The sequence below is a fragment of the Pagrus major genome, chromosome 22 (assembly GCF_040436345.1).
Source record: "Pagrus major chromosome 22, Pma_NU_1.0".
Taxonomy (NCBI): domain Eukaryota; kingdom Metazoa; phylum Chordata; class Actinopteri; order Spariformes; family Sparidae; genus Pagrus; species Pagrus major.
This window is the reverse complement of record NC_133236.1, coordinates 9,412,573-9,434,356: the sequence shown is the minus strand read 5'-3', so window position 1 is coordinate 9,434,356 and position 21,784 is coordinate 9,412,573. Positions and strand designations below refer to the sequence as shown.

The 21,784-nt window shown below is 42.2% G+C and overlaps 1 protein-coding gene across 1 annotated transcript in view; it reads left to right on the top strand.

Moving 5' to 3' along the window:
• Window positions 1–5,904: 5,904 nt before the first annotated feature.
• The window catches only part of hivep2a (HIVEP zinc finger 2a), a 121,787-nt gene continuing 105,907 nt past the window's right edge, over window positions 5,905–21,784 (top strand). Inside the window, exons 1-2 of the mRNA XM_073492977.1 lie at window positions 5,905–6,169; window positions 17,785–17,834. The gene's annotated coding sequence lies outside the window, so the exon portion shown is untranslated. The remainder of the gene's footprint in view (window positions 6,170–17,784; window positions 17,835–21,784) is intronic.

Below are 21,784 nucleotides of genomic sequence, written 5' to 3'. Positions count from 1 at the left end.
TCATAATACTATTTAAATGTGATTAAAATTGTATTTATCATTATTGTCTAACTTCTAACACTATTTGTTTAACAGTCAGTATCGATAGTCAACTTGATCACACAAAAAACATAATTGATTCTGATTCAGGACAGTTTATTTGTCTGTCTGTGATAAGTGAATTGTTTTTCTTACTATCCAAAGAGACTCGTTAACATTCATAACCTCCCGGAACCACATATAACGAGAAGAAATCAATGGAGTTTAAAGTCAGATGGCGTATGTGAAAAACTCAACACCTACTTCATCAGAATGACAGCTGCAAAGCAGATTATTAAAGTAATGAGTCATCTGGAGACATTGCTGGCAAATGACTTCTGTTGCCGAAGACGGAATCATTGTTCAGAGTTTGACTTATAACACTGAGGAGGTTTTTTGAATGAATGCGCAGCCTCACCTGGATATTCACTTCCATACATACAGTATCTACACAGTTTACATCAAACAGCAGCGTCAGCTTGCAGAGTCCAGGGCTTCAGATGAAAAGCAGATGCAAATTGCAGCATCAGAAGCTGCTGCAGCTCTCGGTCGCCATGGTGCTGTGTTGCCACGGCGTCGCCATGGGGACTCCGGGGTCACCGGTGATGAGGTCACATCCCGATGAGCCTCTTATGGGAAATGGCCGACGTTAATCCACTTATCGCTGGCCAGCACACACACACACACACACACACACACACACACACACACACACACACACACACACACACCAAGGATAAGCAGGCCTATTGGCTGAGACTTTCACTGAGAGTCAGAGATCTATCTGTCTGTCTGTCTGACTATCTCTCTAGTGGTGGAAAGTAACTAAGTGCATTTACTCAGATTACATTCATATTCAGATTACTGATACAAAGTACCAATAAACCCATAAATCATGATGCATTTTTATAGAATAAGATACCTTGCAGCACAAGAAGTAGCTCAAATTAGCTGCACCTTTACTAACATTTATACAATAATGCATCATTAATTATAATCCAGTAATATAATAAACATTTTTCTGATACATTGCAACTGCTCAGCCTTGTCGCCACTTTGTCGAAGTGGCAGTATTGCAATGAAAAAATGTTTTCTCATTTCCAAAGGAGATGTCTGAAAAACTGTTGACACGACACCTCCAACTGCAGCAAGGTCTGTTATTACTAAGATTTTTTAAACCATGAAGGTTTTATGTTTGCAAAACTTTCCCACAGCCTAGAAATGGGAGTTCATGTGTGTGACATCATCCCAAAGTGAAGTATAATGGCCCCGCAGGACTGTTTTTTGGTGGGGCCAAGCAGAGAAACCCTACTGCACATGTGCAGTGGGCTGCAGAAGCAAAGCAAGGAACCTAAAAAGGAAGGAAGGATCATCACGTCACTGATTTCTTGCTTTGGGGCCAGACCGGCGGTTAAAATTCAGTGGTTGACCTACTCTCTGAGGTGTGTTCCTTCATTTTCTAGAGGTATGTCTTCATCAGAAGTCATACGATGTGGCTATGTTGGGGTTTGTTGGGTTTTTCCATGAATCTCCCGTAGACTTCAATACAGCTGTGACCACAGCCTGGCCCCAAATTGAGATTCAAGTACAAGGTACGAGGTCATTTATTTGTCATTATACATTGCGTTGCATCACAAAATTAAACTGTGTAAACTCCTTAATGCTACACAAATTACAGAATATAAACAGTTATTTACTGTATATACAAATATACATGAACACATCAGGGGAAATGTTAACAGCAGCAACATGATGGTGATGATAATATGGTCGGCATCTTCACATCAAACATTTGACATCTAGGAAACACTCTCTACCTCTGTCCATCCATGTACAATGGCAACAGAAAAATGGCAACGAGCGCGACAAAGAACTATGCAGTTGAACAGGTTTATGTTCAGCCCAGTCACCAGGATGTAATGTTAGTAGTGAACGTTTCTTCAAACCACAGATACGTCCGAGGTTGACATGTGTAGCAAACGTGGCATAGCAAGTTAAAATTATATGCTTATAACTTAGACTAAAACAGGTATTTTTAAGCCAAATCGCGATGTTTTCCTGAACCTAACCAAGTGATTCTGTGCCTAAACCTAATCAGAGCACAAGCACAGTGTTGTGACAAGAGAGACATAGAAAAGTTGCAACATAAAGAAACGTTAGTTTGGATCGTTAAAGCTTGGCCGTGCATACCACGTAACCGTAACTATAGGGTTTTGTTTTTTTTCGGGATGAAATCATGTGATTTTTTTCTGAATAATCAAAATTTATATGATGACATACAGTGTTCAGTAGCAGAAGTGTTTTCAAAGAGCAGGAATTGTAGAGAATCTAGCAGATTAACCAGAATAAAAACTGTTAGCAGAGGTGGGATTCACACCCTGCAGACTCCACTCTGCAGGGTGTGAATAACACACACACACACACGCTCGCACTCCTTGAAATGCAGATCAAGGAATCAGGGAGGAGTATCGACATGTTTCATGTTTCATCTGGCGCAAGATGTTTATTTCATGTCTCTAATAATTGACAGTTTATAGTGAGAGACTTTGGTGTGTGCTCAGCGCACAGTTCCAAAGTGTTAGTCGTGTTATTTCTTCAGAGACTAGTGCAACTGGGTTGGGGAGAGAAAGTGGAATAGCAAAAAACAAGTCCATGATCGAAGCAGGAACATTTTGGTTATTAATAATAAAGGATTCATTTCACATATAAAGCCTGTGACATCAGTGGAAACTCAACAACAAAAGGTCAAAGGACTTCTGATTGTTGATTGTTCCATCTGTGACTCCGGCCCTGCCGAGCCACATCTTTCCCTCCATCTCAATCGGCCGCATCTTGAATAACTTCTCACGGCACAGTGAATGGATGGATGCCACCGAGACATTTATCAGATCATTATGTGTCATTATCTGTTCCCAGGTACAATGAGAGCGATTTGAAGGAGGCTGACATGGTTACGTCAGAGCTCGAATGCTGCAGTTCACATCGCAGGCCTTTGGCTGAAGCTCTGTGTCGTAGTAATCAAACCTGTGGAGCTTCAGGTACAGGACGCTTTGTCTCCAGTGATCTATCGGAGCTGCCACCTGTTGCTAAAAGGCGCTTACAAAAGCTAATGTAGTTTATTAGCACAAAGGGGCAGCTGCATCTGAACCTGTCCAAAGGAAAAAAAAGGACCTTATCAGGCCTGATTTAATTTATTAGCAGGAGGGCTGCCTAAATGAGCTCCTCTGTATTCTCAAATGTGTTTTACAGATGAAAGGCCTCGGAGCTGGAGTGGGTTTGTTGTCTGAATACTGAGGATTCACCTTAAATGTGGAAGGAGGGGAACAAGATGGCTTCTTGTTGTTGCACATATGAAACATGGCTGCACAAAGATGCAACAACTACATATCTGAATACCTTAATAAAATCTATAGAGGCACATTTAACATATTTGGCCTTCACCACTTTCTGTTTCACGAGAAGGCATACTTGCCAACCATTCCCATTTTCCCAGGAGAATCCAGCCGCTAGCCATTTTTCAACACCGTCTCCTGATTTCTTCCCAGGATCACGGTTCTCCTGTCTTTCTCCTGATTTATGACAAATTTTCATACTTTTTCACAACCTGTTTCCTGCACCACACAGCATGTCGTCTGCTGCACTGTTGCGCTTCATCCTCATGGAGAAAAGAAAGAAATAAAGATGTCCTGGAGAGACATTTTGTAAAAATGGCGAGTTTTCTGTCGATCGCAGGGGGTCGCACTGAAGTCAGTCAGCATTGAGAGGCTGGCAATCACAGGGCATTGGTGTGCACGGACTCTCTACAGGGCAAAAAATGAATGAATGAATGAAAGCTGATGAATAATAGTTAATGCCAGAGGTGTGGATTATTCTGCATTCTTTCCTGAGTAAAAGTAGTATTTTGTATTATATTAAAAACTGTTGCAATGTACTTATTTTGTTATTTTTATTCTTTAAAAGTTCCCAGAATCTGGGAGACTACATTTTTTCCAGGGGAGGACCCTCCGACCCCCGCATTAGTTTCGAAATACTGCCGTTGAGTTACCCTGATCCTGCCGTGTTTTCCGTGTCCTGCCATGTTTGCCTGTTCCAACCATTGGTCCTGAATAAACTTCATCCATCGTTCTTCCTGCCTGCTGTCTTGTGCATTTGGCTCCACCTTCTCTGCTTCAACGTGACATCAAGGTTGGAAAGAATGGCAGTTATGCTATGAAAAGCTACATAAATATGAACATCCACATTGGCTATATGTACCGACAGATTGGACACTCAGCTTTTTGGTTATTAAAGACATTTCTAGAAAGAAAACCTAATCCAGGCCCAATGCAAACCAGAGTATCTGAATAAAACTTTCAAAATATGGAGTTTACCTACAAAAATATTGGATTTACAACTAGGACCAGGCAAAGTAGGAAACTGCCCTGGCGTCCCAGAGCTCCAGACATCCTGAAAGCTTGATTGATAACATTACCCAACTCTGTCGGCTACATGCATCAGTAAACCTCAGTATCAACCGACATGATCAGAACCTCACAGGAATAGCTCAACATCTTGAGGAATATGCTGCTTTGCCTTCTTGCTCAGAGTTAGATGAGAAGATCGACACCACGGTGATGTCTGTACGGTCAATATCAGACTACAGCCAATAGGCAGTTAGCTTAGCTTAGCATAAAGACAGTAAGGAGGGGGAAACATCTAGCCTGGCTCTGTCCGAAGTAAAAAAAAGATCCACCTAATTTAAGACGGTGTCTTATTTGTTTAATCCTAGAAAAACTAAAGTGTAAAAATGACACTTAGCAGTCAGATGCAGTGGCTTCCTGCAGTCATGTTGTCACTGTGCTGTTGCCAGGCAACCAGAGGAGCTCCAGGAAGTCACAGTCAGACTCCTTCACTGCTTGGTTTTGTGCACGTATTATTATATTCGTGAGGTGATGTGCTTTATATTCGTATTCTTTTTTCTGTTTCATCAAATCAAAACACAGGAAACATGGAGGGAGGGTGGAAAGAAGACTTGACGGGGCCAAACAGCAGGTTTATCTTGTCATGCTCCTGCCTTCAATACAGTGTAATATTATAATATTAACCCTTAGTCCAGTATAATTGTATTATGGTCATAAAACATTCAGGTGGAGTGTTAAAACAGGAACATTCTGTGGATTTTAATTTGTATTATTCTATATAATATCATTATAATAAATATGATTTTGTATTAATGAGTTAGATACAGATTATACTGTGCAAAATATAATTCAAATTAACGAGTATCATTGCAGTGATGATGCTGAAGATTATTAGCCAATGAACATAAGTACAAGTACAGTACTGTATTTAGACGACATTATCGCATATTCATAATATTTAGATTTTCAGATGATATGTATTAGGATATGATATTTTTGTATTGCAAGCTGTATATCAGTGTATTCATTTCCAGTCGTAACCCACAGCAGAGCATACAGCTAACAGAGGCAGGCAGACAGTCAGACAGACAGGTCGCTCCAGAGGTGACCGGGGAATCCTGCTCTCTCTGTGCCGGCAGACAGAGCCTCCTCCTCGGCCACTGCTCCTCCTCCCCTCCCCTCCCTCTGCCCTGGTTGCGCGCTGGGGGATCCGACGACGTCACACGAGCGCACACACACATGCATACACACACACACACACACACACAGGCAGACACACACATACACACGCCCTCTCTCCCTCTCTCTCTCTGCCGCTCCGTCTCTCTCTCTCCCTCTCCTCTATGCTGCTATTCTGGGAAGTGGCGTTTGGAATAACCCCCGTGTGCGTATGAGTGTGTGTGCGTGTGTATGTGTCTCCTGATTTCACCCTCACACACGCACACATACACACTCATAACACAGTCAGACGCACACATTTACTGTCTGTCTTGACTGCAGTAGTGGAGCTCCGGCAGCAGAAATCCGCTCGGAAAGGATTCCTTCCATTTTTACGCGCAACTTTTCCTCCGTCGGCGTCGTTTCCACCGCTCCGCCTCGACTGTTGTGGATTTCTAACAACCGCCTCCTGGCTGTTTCTAGCGGACAACCAGCGAGGTGTCAAGCCCGCCCGGAATCGGATCTCCTGTCACCGCTGCTTGTTGTCATTTTCGCACGGAGACGGAGACGCGCAGCCGGAGCGCAGACAGAAGGTAAGCGCGGGGAGGAAAAACGAAACCTTCCCCGGACACATTCTCACACATTTCACACTGACAGCGGGTTTTTCCGCGCCGTGACGGACATTGTGGTTTATTTTTCACGGCACTTGATCTTTTGTTTAGCTTATAAGGGCAAGGCTATGCAGGGGGAATACCCCGGGCACGCATTGCATTGCATGCAGATTACCCGAGTTGCGTAATATCCTGAGGAATTTGCAGTAGCCTGCACGGCCAGGCTGGCTGCAAGGCCGGGGGAGAGAGAGGGAGAGCGGGAGGGAGGGAGGGGGGAGTGTTGGTGGATATGAAGCTGTGAAAGTGGAAGCTCGGATAGGTGTGATGGTGTGATTTTTGCGTCTGGAAGGTCGATTTTCTGCATGTATGCGCTGTGAAGCAACAAAGCTGCTCTGCGCGCATCTGGATGGTTTCGGCTCATAGAAGTTCACCTGCAAATCATTTTAATATCCCTCTGATATTCATGGAATCACTGTGTGAGTGTTTAAAAAGTGAGTTTCAGCTGTGACCTTAGCGCACTCCCTTTGGTATTTCCTTGTTGCCGCTACAGTGAGATCACTGTGACTGAGGCGGAGTGCTTGTTGTTGAGAATGTCTCCAAAAACGCAAACGGTGTTAGAGACAGGAGTTCTTTTTTCAGAAGGGAGTGACTTTATCTCATATGCTCATCGTTTGTTTCCTCTGTTTGTGTGTCCGTATGAGAGAGAGAGAGGGAGAGAGTGAGAGAAATGGTGGGTGGTGCGCTGGCTGGTTCCGGGAATGTTCCATGACGTGTTGCCGTCTAGAGAGGGGCCCCAGCCGGGGAGACTCCGACGCACGGCCCGGCCCTGCTCCCTCTCTCGCTCTCTCTAACAAGCCTGCTGATACTCCTGAGCTGGAAAATATTTCAGCCTTTTTTTTCTCGCTGCACTTCTCCAGCACAGATTTACAGCCTCATCATATAAGCACGCTGTGTTGTTGCACGTCATAATCCCGTGATCCGCTGCTCACTCCTGCAGGGAAGCGCTGTCATTTCCCTGCGCCTCCACAGAGAGGTCAGGGGTCAAAGGTCAGGGTCAAGCACTACTGTACTACTTAAATGATAAGTTCTCCCAAAAATGGAAATTCACTCATTATCTACTCACTAAGTCAGGTGATGTTTCGTAGTCCAGGAAACATTTCTGGAGCTTAACAGCAAAACAGCGTTGCAGCGTTCTCCTAAACAACTAAAGTAGATGGGGACTTGTTTTAAAACATAAAAAAATAACTGAAAAAAAAACATAAAATGTGTCTCCAGAAGCCGCAAGATCACAGATTGATAGGAAAAGATAATATTTACCCTCCTGTCAAAGCATAAATCTTCACTGTAGCTGCTAAACTAGCACCTCGTCTGAAGCTGGTGCTTAACCTCAACAACTAAATCACATCTTTTCAAATCAGTTTGCAGTTATGGAATGTAACTAAGTACATTTACTCAAGTAGTGTACTTGAGTAGAGTTTTGAGGTACTTGCTCTATACTTAAAGGGTAACTCCACCAATTTTCTAAAGCCTATTAAAGTGTGTTTACAGGTCTCGGGAGTACGAGGCATCTGTGTAAAAAGTAGTATAAAACCTTCAGACAAGCTACATCTGATAAATGACCTCCAGTGATGTCACTTAGTTGATACATTGAATTGTGGGTAATGTAACAGCAGTGTTAGAGGCCCTCCTATTACACTGTTGGACTCATTTTAAAAACAAATGATCAAAATCAATGACATCACTGGAGGCATTTTATCAGATTTCATGCAGCTTCTTCTGGAGCCACAAAAGGCTTTATACTACTTTTTTTTCACATATGCAGTACAACTCCCCAAGACCTGTAAACACACTTTAATGTGTAAAATTGGTAGAGTTACCCTTTAAATATTTTCATTTTCTGCAATTTTATACTTCCTCTCTGCAACAGTTTGGAGGCACATATTGTACTTATTACCATATTTATTTGATCATTTTAGCATTAGAGACAAAGTAGCACATTTTTAATTAAATGTATTTTATCAGCATTTGGACAAAAGAAATGACTCAGATTATCAGAAATATCGGAGCAGGGCCGATAATTACTTTACCCAAAGTATGTAAACATATGTATATACTTTTGGTTGGTTGGCAGTGTTGGGGCTAGTTACTTTAAAAAGTAATATATTACAGATTACATATTACTCTCAAAAATAGTAATGCCTTACACTACTATATTACTCCCTGGAGAAAGTAACTAGTTATATTACTAGTTATATTACTAGTTACTTTTTTTCTACTTACTCTAAAATTGCCTGAGATGCATAAGATGGAAAGAGAGCAGACAAAGGAGGAGTCTTCTTGAAGGTCTTTATTAACCCAACAACAGACTGGCCTACATGCTGTTTAACTTAACTTAGCTTTTTTCCCGGGCAAAGGGTACATTGCACTACGAGGTTATTTTCCTTTCGTTGCAAATATTGAAAATAGTGGTTGAATTTCCAGCCGTCGAACGAGGTTTTTTGCAGAGCGGTGCCTTCTTCAGGACACGAGCTAGCAGAAGCAGCAGCAGCAACATGCTCCGGACTTGTTGACTCTTCCATTTTTTACCCATCTGCCCTGGCGGGTGCCGCTGGCGACCAATCGGTGATGGTAAATGATACCTCGTGTCAAACCCCAACCAATCACTGATCCATTCACGCCCCCCCCCCTCCCTCCGTGCTGTTTTGTGTGATGCGTGTGTGGTGAAGTAGCTGGTAGCTACTAGCAAATGTAACGCAAGTAACGAGCCCGGAAAATTGTAATATTATTACTATTTTCAGTAGAGTAATGCCTTACACTACTAGTTACTTGAAAAAGTAATCTGATTACAGTAACGCGTTACAAAGTAACGCGTTACACCCAACACTGTTGGTTGGTAACTTTTATTACTTAAAGGTCCACAAGTTGATCTTTTGCTCATTCTCAACTCACTTTGGGATTGTAGGCCGGGTTGCTCGCCATCCCAAAGACTGAGACTCAAAGATGAACTTTCTTACACTGGACCTTTGAGTACATCATTGCCAGAAAAATCCTTTTAGCATACATTTAATATCATATACTTTAACAGTGTAAGACTTTTACTCAAGTATTATATGTGTGGAAAGCTTTCGCTTTTACCAAACTAAGATTTTAACATGTTATCTTTACTTTTACTCAAGTATGACTTTTAGGTACTTTTTTACAACGCGGTGAATTTGGGATCTTGGGGCTTCCGGAGACTTTTATATGCCGGACGAGCTGTATTGAGCCTTTTTAAAGCAAGTCACCAGCTACTTCCGTTGAATGCTGCAACACCGTTTTGCTGTGAAGCTGCAGAAATGTTATGCAGACTACGCGACTTCACCCGACTTTTCATCAGCGTGGGGGTAAGGAGTTAATGACTGAATTTTCATATTTGGGTGAACTTTTCCTTTAAGGACACTACAGAAGGTTGGACACTGTGCTGCCCAGATGCTGCCAACATGACTGTTTGGTTTTTGGAGCGTTTCTTTGATGTTTAATATATCACAGGGACACAAATTAAGGACACAAGGACCATAAAGATCAAGCGTCAGCTTGCACGGAGGCATGCAGTAAATAAATAAACAAATCAAACTATTTGCTGTACATTATGAGAGGAAAAATCAGTATAAAATCTAGTTATTGTGTCTTATTTTCACAAAGTGTCATTGTGTCCTTGTTGGCAGGGAAAGCAGCTAATTTTAAACTCAGACTGACACTGTAAAGACGGTATTTTTAGAAACAACTAAAAGCTGCATGCGCTGCAGAACAATTAAAGCAAATGGAGGCTGAATGTCGACAGAAACAAATGAAGTGAAGAGAGATGCTCCGCTGAAGAAGAGCAGCAGCAGAATCTGGTCCTGGACGTGTTTGTGGTGTTTGTGGGGTTGTAAGCCTGCAGCTGAAGAGATCATTACAGTATGTATTCTGCTGTCAGGACACACGCTGTGCACGGCTGTGGTGCACGTGTCTCTGGTGAAAGTGTGTGTGTGTGAGAGAACGTGCACGGGGTAAGACCGACCTACGTACCATCTGTCCCACTGCCACCTCAGATGGCCATCGGGTTGTACTGCGTAGGCGCGAGCACACACACGCACACACACGCACACACGCTTTTACCAGGGTGGATAGGCGTACGGAGAACATGCGTGAGGTGTGAGTTGATTTTTCGGCTTGAAACATGCAATGAATGTATTACTTAGGCCTTGTGAGAACTCAGTGTACATATGCAGGTGTGTGTGAGCACATCAATACTTAACATACAGTTAAACAGCAGTAACCAGTAGGGCTGAGATGATTACTCAAGGTAGTTTGGTTTTATGCCATGCAGATTTGACAGTAAACACTGTTGGCCCGTGCAGGGCTGACATTGTGCTATGTGTTGATTTGTAAGATGAAAGTGAACATTCAGCCTTGACAAAAGAGGAAAAGAGACGAGGACGCAAAAACATCAAACATTTTTGTGAGCGTTTCGGTTTCTCAGTGGCCAGGCTGCTGTTTTAGCAGCTGTGCCACAACTGGCTTTATAGGGCCAGTATTCATGTGTTTTATGGATCCCGCTGCTTTTCTCTCAAGACACGCCCTGCTCTGTCTCTGACTGACTTCTGTCTATTCATTTTCCAAGATGAAACCACGGCCACTTCAGTGTGACGAAGGCCGTGATGGCTAAATACATCCATCAAGTTTTTCAGTGGGAGACGGCGAGACAATCGGTGAAGTTCAACTGATAGACACCTTTTTCCTGTTGAAAAAACAAAAAAATCTGACACAGATCCCCGGGAGGGATTTAAGTGGGGCCCGTGCCCAAGGCTGAGTGTCTGTTCTCAGCTGTCCTCCCATGTCCACTCAGCCTTGGATGCCATGGTAGTCAGCTGGATAACCAGAGAGAGGGAGGGATGTGAGTGGACCACGATGAATTTCCTGTTTAATCACACCACAAATGGGGCAAGAATTTGCTAGCGTGCTATTTCCTAACTTTATGTTCAATGGTTGTCTGGTGTTAATGGGTTGTGTCTGGGTTTTTCATGCTGTTGGTCTGCAAAACAAACAGCCAGCGGCGGAGCTGATAGCAGATTGTGAGCTGTAGTCTCCCCGGTTAACACACCGACCGCAGCTGCTCTGCCTAGCCCAGAGACAGTCCGGCAGCAAAGATCAGCTCTGGAGGATGAATGACCCCGAGAAGAGCAGCAGTAGACCGAGCAGGAGGACGGTGAAGAGGTCGTTGTGTTTACTGGGGAAACTACAGCAGTTTGAGTCAAGAGTAGAAGGAGCAGTAGAAGTGGAAGGCAACCAATCGGAGGCAGACTGAGGCGTGAGGATCTATAATAACACACTATTTACCTACAGTGCGGCTAACCCGCAATAAGTCATTGGTTTCTAACCTGGAGATGTGAAGCTGGAAAGTTCTTCTGCTTTTCTCTAATCTTTGTGTCTTTACTTGTGACACAGTTTGAGCTCTTCAGGTCTCAAAGAATCTGATAGGAGCAAATCACTTCTCAACTCAACGGCTCAAAAGTCAGAGACATGCAGCCTTTGTGGTTAATTGAATATCCTTAATGGTTAGGGGCCTCTGAACAAACAATATTAGGATTGATTGGACAAAAAAATCTTAACTCAAGGACCACTAACTAACTTTTACAGTGCTTTTTTGTCCAGTAAAAAGGTTTGTCTTTATCTGTGCTGTTGCTTTTAAACCCATTTAATTATTACCTGCGTGTTTGCTTTCTGCTAATTGTAGCTGTGTTCATCTCCTCCTGTCTGTCTCGCCGCTGGCTGTGTATCAGCTCGCTGCAGATGTGATTAGTTTGGGTTTGCTGTGAATTAACACAGCGCGCACAACATAGCTGGAGAATTTGAAATGACACTGCTGAGCGTTCATTACAGCTGAGTGTAGCTGGTGTTCATCCTGAAGTGAATCTGGTGAGAAAACGTCGCTCCACTCTGTATTTTGGCTTTCTTTGCGTCACTCAGTCGGTTACTGTAACGTATGAGACGCCTCCGACTTGATTATTACTGACAAATAACAGCTGCATTGCAACATAATGTACCTGTGACACAGTGACACCGTGCTCACCGACTCTCTGGAGTGAAGTGAAAGGGCTTCCTCCAGAGAGCGGCGAGTTGAGAGGAGCTTCACACTGAACTGATCTACTTCATCTCACCGATCTGTGCCACTTTCAAATGCGACTGCACGGTTTCACCTGCGTGTGTTTGTGTGTGTGATCACCTGAGAGCTGTGGAGGAACCTGAGAGCGCTCCAGCGACTGAGGTCCTGACAGCGACGGCTAAATTATTAAGATACACACACACACAAGCACACACACAGTTAATGAGTTGGTTGACTGGCTTCTCCTGATCGGTTACTCTTCTGTGGTTTTTTTTATTATACTTGGTTGGACATGCAGTATATACACCTGAGGAGAGGAATAAAAGAGGGGAAAGGTGAGAGTAACCTCCCGTAGAGGAAGAAGAAGGGAGAAAGGGAAGAGGAAGATGAGAGAAGGGAGGAGGGAAGAAATGAGAATGGAGGAAAGAAGAGTAGAAGAGGAGAAATGAAAAACGGAAGTAGAGGGGAGGTATTAAATGAGGAGGGGGAGATATGAGAGAAGAAGAGGAGAAAAAATGACTTAGAGGAGATCAGGGAAGGAGAGGAGAGGAAAAAAGAGTAGAGCAAGAAAGAGAAGGAAAGAAAAAAAAGGGAGTAGAGGAAACTAGTGGAGGTGAGAGGAAATGAAAGGAGAGGGTAGGAGACAAGAGGCGAGCAGAGAAAAGAAAAGGAAACATGAGGAAAGAACTAGAGGAGAGGAAACAAGAGAAGAGGAGTGGGAAGAAGTGGAAAAGAGAGGAGATGAGAAGAAACGACAGGAGAGGAAACATAAGAAAAAGGAGGAAAGGAAATGATAGAAGAGGAGGGAAACAAGTGGAGAGGAGAAGAGGTGAGAGGAAGTGAACGGACTAAAGACTAAAAAACTAGAGGAGAGGAAACAGAAGAAGAAGAGAGGATGATGAAGAAGAAGGAGAAAGACAAGGAGTAACAGAGGAGTAAGAGGTTTCCAAGCTTCGCCAACAGACAGCAGAGTGTCTATTCTGTCAGCTGCTGACACACTTTTCATCTGAAGGACTTTGCTCCTTCAAGTGTGTGGTGTGTGTGTGTGTGTGTGTGTGTGTGTGTGTGTGTGTGTGTGTGTGTGTGTGTGTGTGTGTGATCTCAGCATGTTGTCCTCAGCTGTACAAAAGGAAACTCCCTCTCTTGTCCCCCCACAGCAGCCAGATGAGGACATCGTTCTGTCCCTCAGCCAATCAGTGATCACTTTGCTGCTGCACATGTCCGTTGCTGTACTCCAGCCAATCGCCTGGCAGCTTTTTTAACGACCTGGGAGACGTGATAATTTCCCACCTGTGAGATGCTCGGTAGAAACTGTGTGTGTTTGTTTGTGTGTGACGGGGAAAGAGGCCGACATCGAATCCTCTCTTTACTCTGAGGGAGGCGCTGGATGTCAGGTGGGCTGTGTGTGTGTGTGTGTGTGTGTGTGTGTGTGTGTCTATTTAAATCGACAGCGAGATGATGGAGAGATAGAGGGAGAGAGAGAGAGAAACAGAGAGAGAGAGACCTTTACCCAAACTGGCCTACTTTCTCAACAGCTTGTAATTAGTCTCACTTCATGCATTTATGCATCAGACAGTCGAGCTAAATCAGTGTTTTGTAATCAGAAAATCCCAACTGACAACATTTACTCTCCTTTTAGTGTACACTGCCTGTCAAGGGATTACTATAAATCATATACAGTATCTGCAACTCCTAATATATACAGAGGAATTCTCTACATATACACACAGCAGTCCTCTCACCGCTACAGCCTTGCTTGAATGCTATTATACCTATAGAACAACGCAGTAAAGGTGTTGTTTTCCTTGATGATGTGTTGAAGGTGTACGGGCCTGTCGCCTGCATCTCTTTATCATCTCACTATGGCTGTTTCATCTTGTATTATTCCTTTCTACAATATTTGTAATTAATTTTCTGACCAGAATTTCTATGTTTTGTTATGTAGCATACACTAACATTGAGCGAACGATGCAAGGCTGTCACTAACAAAGCACTCTTGCTACACTTTTCCTAAAACGCCTCAGAATCTAGGCCGAACCCTCCCGGTGGTTCAGTAGAAAGCTTTACATGTGTAGGTTTGTAGTAGCAATGAGCTAACATAGCAATTACAGCGGGCTTAGCAATGCACATGGAAAAATGCTAATTTGGGTTAACTTGTCTGGAAATTATGGTGTCTTTGTGTTTTAAGTTTGTAGGCTACAAGTGGTAAACACATGAGACATACTTCTAAATATGGAATTTTTAATTGTGACGGGCAATTTTAATAGAGCTTGGCTAACAGTTTCCCCTTGAATTTCTGTAGGCAAATGCTAAAAGGAAAAATGCTAATTTGGGTTAGTTTCTGATAGCTGGCTCTATTTTGGGACTGGGTTCCACATGATGAAGGAAAGCTTTTAAACAGAAACGCTCTGAAAGTTTGTTACATAGACCTACAGTAGCCTACACTTAAATGAGAAGACTGATATCAATTTTCTTTTTGTTAATTCAATGGTCCAGAACATGCCACACCATGTTAGCTAGCTGTTTTTTTTTTTTTTTTTATGTTGTGTTTTGTTAGCTTATATGCTAGCCACCAGTACATCCAACTATCACCTGGGATTTGTCAGTTAGCTTCATGGTGAGAAGCAAGAAATTAGGCCCAGCAGTACAAGCTAGCTGCTTAAGTAAGCTAAGTGTGTGGAAATCATGCTGACATCAGTCTTCTCATCTGGTAAGAACGTGTATACCTTTCTACTCTAGACCCTAAAAAATCTCAAAAGCAAAATGTTTACCTGTCTTTTTGTTATTGGCAAAAACAATGTAGCTAAGAAATATTAAGGGAAAAACCTAAAATCAGTAGTCTGGCAAACCTTGATTTTGGCCTAAAATTGTTGAAAACTAAGCCAAAATTTGAAAGGATTTGAATTTAATTTGCTGATTTGATCCTGGATTTAATAAAATGCTATCAAAATCCACAACTCTAATGTAATGTACAGGTCCTAATACAACTTTTCATAGTTTGGTTTCATGTTGTTCTTATTAATATCAATATAGCTAACTGCTAAAGTGTCAATGACTTGACATCATATTCCCAGAAACTTCGGTGTGTGATTAAAACATGTTTTTCAGTCATCAAAAATACCAGAAACGAGCCTTTCATGTCTGTCACTCTGAATCTAGAGCCGCCGTTTCGTCACTTTCAACATTCATACGGGCAGAAATATGCAGTTTTGCACCTACAGAAATGAAACCAGGACTAGAAAACGTTACAACTACAAAATTTGTCATTCAGTTTTGAGTAAAGTGTGAGAATCACTTTCTCTCAGCGGGACACTCTCACTTTCGTACTTGCAGTAACTCACGCCTCACATCTACGTACATGTAAAACCCTGTGCTCTGGCGTTTTCTGTGGTGGGGATGTCCAGTGGCATTTTGGGAAATGTAGTAGATCTAGCTGACATACATGAGGCAGGGTTATGGGAAGTATGTGAGGCAGAAATGTCAGATTAAAATGAGCTGTGTATCCGAGGGGACTGGATTCAAAAAATACCACGTGCACCACAAAAACTCACAAAAATATTTTTTTAGATTATTTTAAGAGGATGTTACTAATAATGACCAACTTTTATAGTTTTCTCTCAATTCTCCCTTTTCCTTTTTCTTTGTAGAACCTTTTTCTGGGCTGTTCTTGCTGCAAGAGGACAGCAGTTACTTTAAAAAGGACTGTTTTCAATATAAATCAATATAAAAGAAACAGTAAATCTTGAATATACATCCCTATGTTGAACCCTCTGACTCTTGTTGGCGTGCCGTTCCCAGGCTTTGCTGCCTGGTCTGATATTATCTGCTATGGTGGAGTTAGCGGTAGCACAATGAAAACACACAGACAGTTACTGCTGTAGGTTTAGGTTGAGTTATTTTGCATATCCATACAAAAGATAAGAACACTTGGAAAAAATATCAGGGGATGAAAAGAAATCCAATCTCAGCGGGTGACACAGAACAGAAACCCTAACGGGCTCAAAAAGAAAAACAGCAAAGAAAAAAAGTGACAAAAGAAAACTGAAAATCAAGATGACAAACTGATGGCACGAGTGATCTGAAACTTAAAGACAGAGCGTCGTGTGTTTTTATTTGTTTATCGTTGGATTCATGGAAGGGTTTGAAATGTCAATGTCAAACACTCAGAATCCGCTAAGAAAACAACAGAGACTGTCGAAGTGTTTTTAGAAATTTCAGATTACAAACCGCAGGATCAGCGTGTCACTTCTGTTGTCGTGGAAATTTTACAAAAACAACATTGTTGTTCGTTATTTTACTGACATGACTTGAAATAATACATCGACATTTATATGCTGAGAGAGTCTCGTGACCTTTTGACCTTTAAAACTATTAAGCACACGTTCACAGCCCATGCTTTTATTTTGACACTACGTGGCCCAAAGTATGTGGACACCCAAAAGTGCATCCATGGTGTCCAACACTGATGCTGGGTGATCAGGCTCATGGATGGTGATGGATGCGGTGTAGAAGTTCTGCCAAAACCAAACTGGGAAATTTTCATTATGGAGCAGGTCTGTGCATGAGGGCCTTGTTATGTTGAAACAGGAAGGGGTCTTCCCCAAACTGCACACAATTGCTTAGAATATTATTGTATGCTGAAGGCAAATAGTTTTGGTTGGGAGCAGTCGTCAGGCGACCTGAGGAGACACCAGGGAGAGAAACAGTCCGGCACAAAACTCCCTGAAAAATGCCAAATATCCTTTACACTCTGGTTTTGTACTGGCTAAACAAATGTAACTTCAGTGTTTGAAAATGTTAGATTTTTGATTAAAAATATGCAGTTTCATCATCACTTTGGACCATTATTATTACCATATCTGTGTAGGAAAGGTTGGAAAGCTGGAGTTGATAATAAATAAACCCTCAAACCTTCAGTCAACTGAGGACGAACTGCAACCGATTGATCTGGGAAAAGCTATTTAGTTGGTTTTGATGCCACATTGATTTGACATTCATTCGGTGGCGCCCAAATCAGCCTAGGTGCAGCACCTTTAAGCCTTATAATGGCAGGGAAAACCCTGCTGATTCAACATGTTAACTAGAAAAGGTTAGAGGTGCTAGCAGTTCCCCCTATCTACCAGAAAGCAAATAAGTGTATTTCCCATGGAGTAAAAATATTGCTTTAATGCATGTCTCTATTGGATATAAGAGAAAACAACCGAACACACTTCATTATTGAGCAACAGTGGTGCACAGGAATTCATTACCAAGTTTTTAGTGAATGTTTTGCCTGATGGCGGCCTTGTACCCAAGCTTCTAGTACTGAAATGTCGCAGAATAAATGTATTTTTGCAACTAAGACTGTATCCAGGACTCAGCATGACTCCAGTCCAGGCAGCCATGTTGAATGCACATGGTGATACAGCACACAGAGTGTGTTTACCGCAGGTAGATCTGAGTCTTAATCCTTCTCTCATGGTTTCTCCTCCAGGGGTTGTGGCCAGTTTCTGGACTGGACCAGAGGAAGAACAGCTACATCAGGTAGGATTCTCAAAAACGCCATCTGTATGTGTGCATGTGTGTGGTTGTTATAGCTCACAGGCATACACAATAAGCAGTCACAACACAGGTAGACAGAGCTGACAGTGGAGATACATGGAATGGGGTCATGAGGTCACGTTAAGTGTTGTTTCACAGGAAGTAAAAAATCTGTAGTTTATGCATCAAAAGTTGTTACTGTGAGGTCCAACTTGCAAGAGAACAACATGAATGTAATGAATTTTCAGGTGCAAAGAAGGTCAGTGATGGCAAATTGAAATTATTGACAAAATGGTAAGAAAATCCAGTTTTTAAAGTAAAGTTTCCTCAAATAAATCTCATAAAACGGAGTGAAATCCGGTTGAAATTTTCTTTTTTTAAAACACAGTTGTCAGTAACCTGAAAGTAGATAAAGATAAATGTATCCTGATGCGAAGAAACTCTTGGCCGGTGTCTAAAAACGAGGAGAAAATGGTGGACATAGACCTCCTTTGTAATAATAACCATCAATATGATTTAAAATGGCTGATCCTTTTGTTCTGAGGGAGGGAGAGGCTCACACAGAGAAACAGACGGTAAGACAAGGAGACAGTCGAGCTGTATTCATTTAACCAGAATTACTCTCGCTGTTTTCTCCCGGCTGGTTGCCGGGGCAACCGTCCAGCTTCGTTAACAGAGGTGTGACCTCAGCTGGGAGTGTAAATGAAAAAGCTCACTTTCATGGTCCTGCTGCCTGCCGTCATGTAAAGTTTCTCTACTCCCGTCTCGTGTAGCTCTGTACAGTGATCTAATTCTGCTCTCTGCGGACACGAGCTGGTGTTCAGAGACAGTTTTGTATGAGAATTGTTGAGATTGTTTTACAGTTAAATGATGACGACATGACAAGAGTGTGTATTATGATGCCAGGTGGAGCAAAAGAGACGTAATCCAAGAATACGGAGAAAATTATGAGTGAGAATCTGTCAGCACCTCATGATACCAGGACAAAGATGTGATTTTAAAACGATTATTGATCAAAATGTTTTGATTTCTCACTGTTGGACTACCCGCTTCTTTAACAACATACATACTTGAAAAATGTAAACACAAAAAAACGGTCAGCTCGGCCTTACAAAATTGCCGCAGGTGATCATAATGTAGAGAATTGGGTCTTTAAATGTCGGATAGTCTTTCAAGAGAGAGCTGTGATGCATCTAAGAATCATTTTTTCCCCCCCAAACCCGTAGCAAACGGGATGCATTTAGGTAGTAAAAAGAAGAAAAATATGCCACGATAAAATGAATAATATCTGGATATAATAGGAACACCTTTAATAGATGTAATACTGTTTTTGTCATCGTGGGAGCAATACAGAAGGCCCTGGTGTTGAAGCCAGAGTTACTGAATCTGTGTAATCCTTTCTCATGTTTTTATGTCTCTTCATCAAAGAAGACACCTGAGATTTCTGATAATTAGGGCAAAATGAAGCATAGGAGAATAAAAACATGCTGATATCATGGGAAGCTGACAAATGAATCTTATGAGATCATCCTAAAACATTAGTTTGACGACTTAAATTCAGTAAACTGACATTATGGTACAGTCTGATTTTCTCTAAATAATGAAGAAATCTGAAATCTGGGAGTTTGGTTATGCCATGGCAACGACAAATCAGTCTGCCCATGTTTAACGTCCTGCCTCTTCTGTTCAGTAGCTTCAATCTGTCCACAAAAATTAAACTAAATTACCTAAATATTGACAATCATTCTCTCTAATGCAGATTAAATTCCTGAATTTGTCATCTGCCACCAATATGTGTATATTTGTTTTTGTTATTAAAGTTTGTAGTTAAACATTTAGTTTGTGTTTCATATCATAAGGAGACTTAGCAGTGTAGTCAACAATAGAATAAGCTTCATTTTTATGTTTAAAAGTGCGGGCATCAGGCCACAGCATTCTAAAAACAGATATATCGACTGTGAAGGCTCATGCACACCTTCAGTTTCCTGTAGACGGGCGAGTAGGAGGAAATATCCAAAGACAAGAGGAGATAGAACTCCCTCACACGCACACTGTCCTTGCTAACAATAAACCTGTTTTCAATATATATTAATATTAGGTGTTTTTAGATATCTCTGATGAAGTTGCAGGAGTTTTAGTCTTCTGGTAAACTGATGTACGAAAGCATCACCATCCCCCCCATCGTGATCATCAAGGATCAGTCAGGTCAGGAAGGACACATTTTGAATCACAAAACAAGAGAATATTAGAGAGAGTAGCAGAATGAAGCGCTGATGTAGGATTGATTAAGACAAAGAGGCAGTTAACACAGATCCAGGACCGCTGTGCTGTGCTCAGGATTCAGCTAACAAAGAAGGATGGGTGCGAGAAAGAGGAGCGATGCTGGATGCTGCAGAGTCAAGTGTGGCTTTTTGCTTTTCTTGCTTTTTAAACGTGTGAGGCTGCAAATAGAAGAAGAGACAGTGGATTGTTTGTATGTGTGTGTGGGTGAGTGTGTCAGCGGTGTCACTTCCTCTTCCTGTGTAACAGACGGCTTCGTATCAAGGATGAGACGAACTATATCATCCAGACTACCTCTGTCTCTCCCCGCCGCTCTCACATCGTCCCTCTGCTATATGTGTTATCACCCACGACTCTGTGTGTGTCTATGTGTGTGTGTGCGTGTGTGCGTGCACAGTGCACAGAAATAGATCATGTAAAGCAAAGATTACTATCTGCACCTCAAAGCACAAACGAGCGGGTTTTTAAAGTTCACACAGTGTCATCTCTGTGAAACACACACAGTCACACAACAGAAAACATGCACAGGATGTGCGTCAGTGCTTGCAGACTGTGCACATGCTGTAAAATGCACATATTATTTGTGTGTGTGTGTGTGTGTGTGTGTGTGTGTGTGTGTGTGTGTGTGTGTGTGTGTGTGTGTGTGTGTGTGCGTGTGTGTGTTAGGTGGGTTTTAGGGACCCAGACTATGACAAATGTCAGTGGCTGCTCCAAACGGTGGCAAGCTGTTCAGTCAGACGGAGACAGAAAGTATGTTGATGTGACTTGTCTGTCTGGAGAGCAACATAATTCGTCTGTGGCCTCAAGAACTGTTACTCTTAAATGATGAGTCAGTTTTGTGATGTTACAGCTCTATAGTTTAGGTTTGGTTAAGTTCAGAGGCACAAAAACAGCCTGGTTAGGTTTAGGGGGGAAATTACTGTATATTTAGGGTGAAGAGTAGGTACCTTGTTCATTTTTATTATTTGTGCCGTATCCCAATGACTGCCAGAGTATGTTTGAGTCAAGGTGCATAACAAAGTTTGCCGATGAGTCAGTGATTGTTAGCCTCCTGCAGGACCATGAAATGGACCATGGTCCAGTTTTGGACAATTTCATCAAATGGTGTGATGACTCATACTTGCAAGTCAGTGTCTCTCAGACAAAAGAGATGTTAACTGATTTTTGAGTAGAAAGACGGCTGTTACACCACCGACTTTTATTGCTGTGGAGTCAGTAGGTCAGAATAGGTACCTTGGCACCATCTCAACAAATCGCTCTTAAAAATGTCTAATTCATCTTTTAGCAAGTCATTTTTAACTTCTGCAATGATCTGTTGGTTTGGTAACCTCAGCACTGGTGAACAAAAATAGGCTGGGAAATGTTGTTAAACTGCCAAACCTTTGTATTGGAGCTAGAATTACAGAGCAGCAACCAGATCCAAAAACTCACTAAATGATCCACATCACTGGAAAATAGCTGAAATATCACTGAATGAAGTGATATAACAGATAGAGAGAGAGAGAGAGAGAGAGAGAGAGAGAGAGAGAGAGAGAGAGAGAGAGAGAGAGATGGAGCACCAAATGGATGAGGGCGCCATGGTAACCACAGAATCGGTCCACAGAAAATGAAGAACCAGGAGTGGACAGGAAGCCAGTGTTGAGCTTCACATCAGTCCCTGGTCACTGATTGGC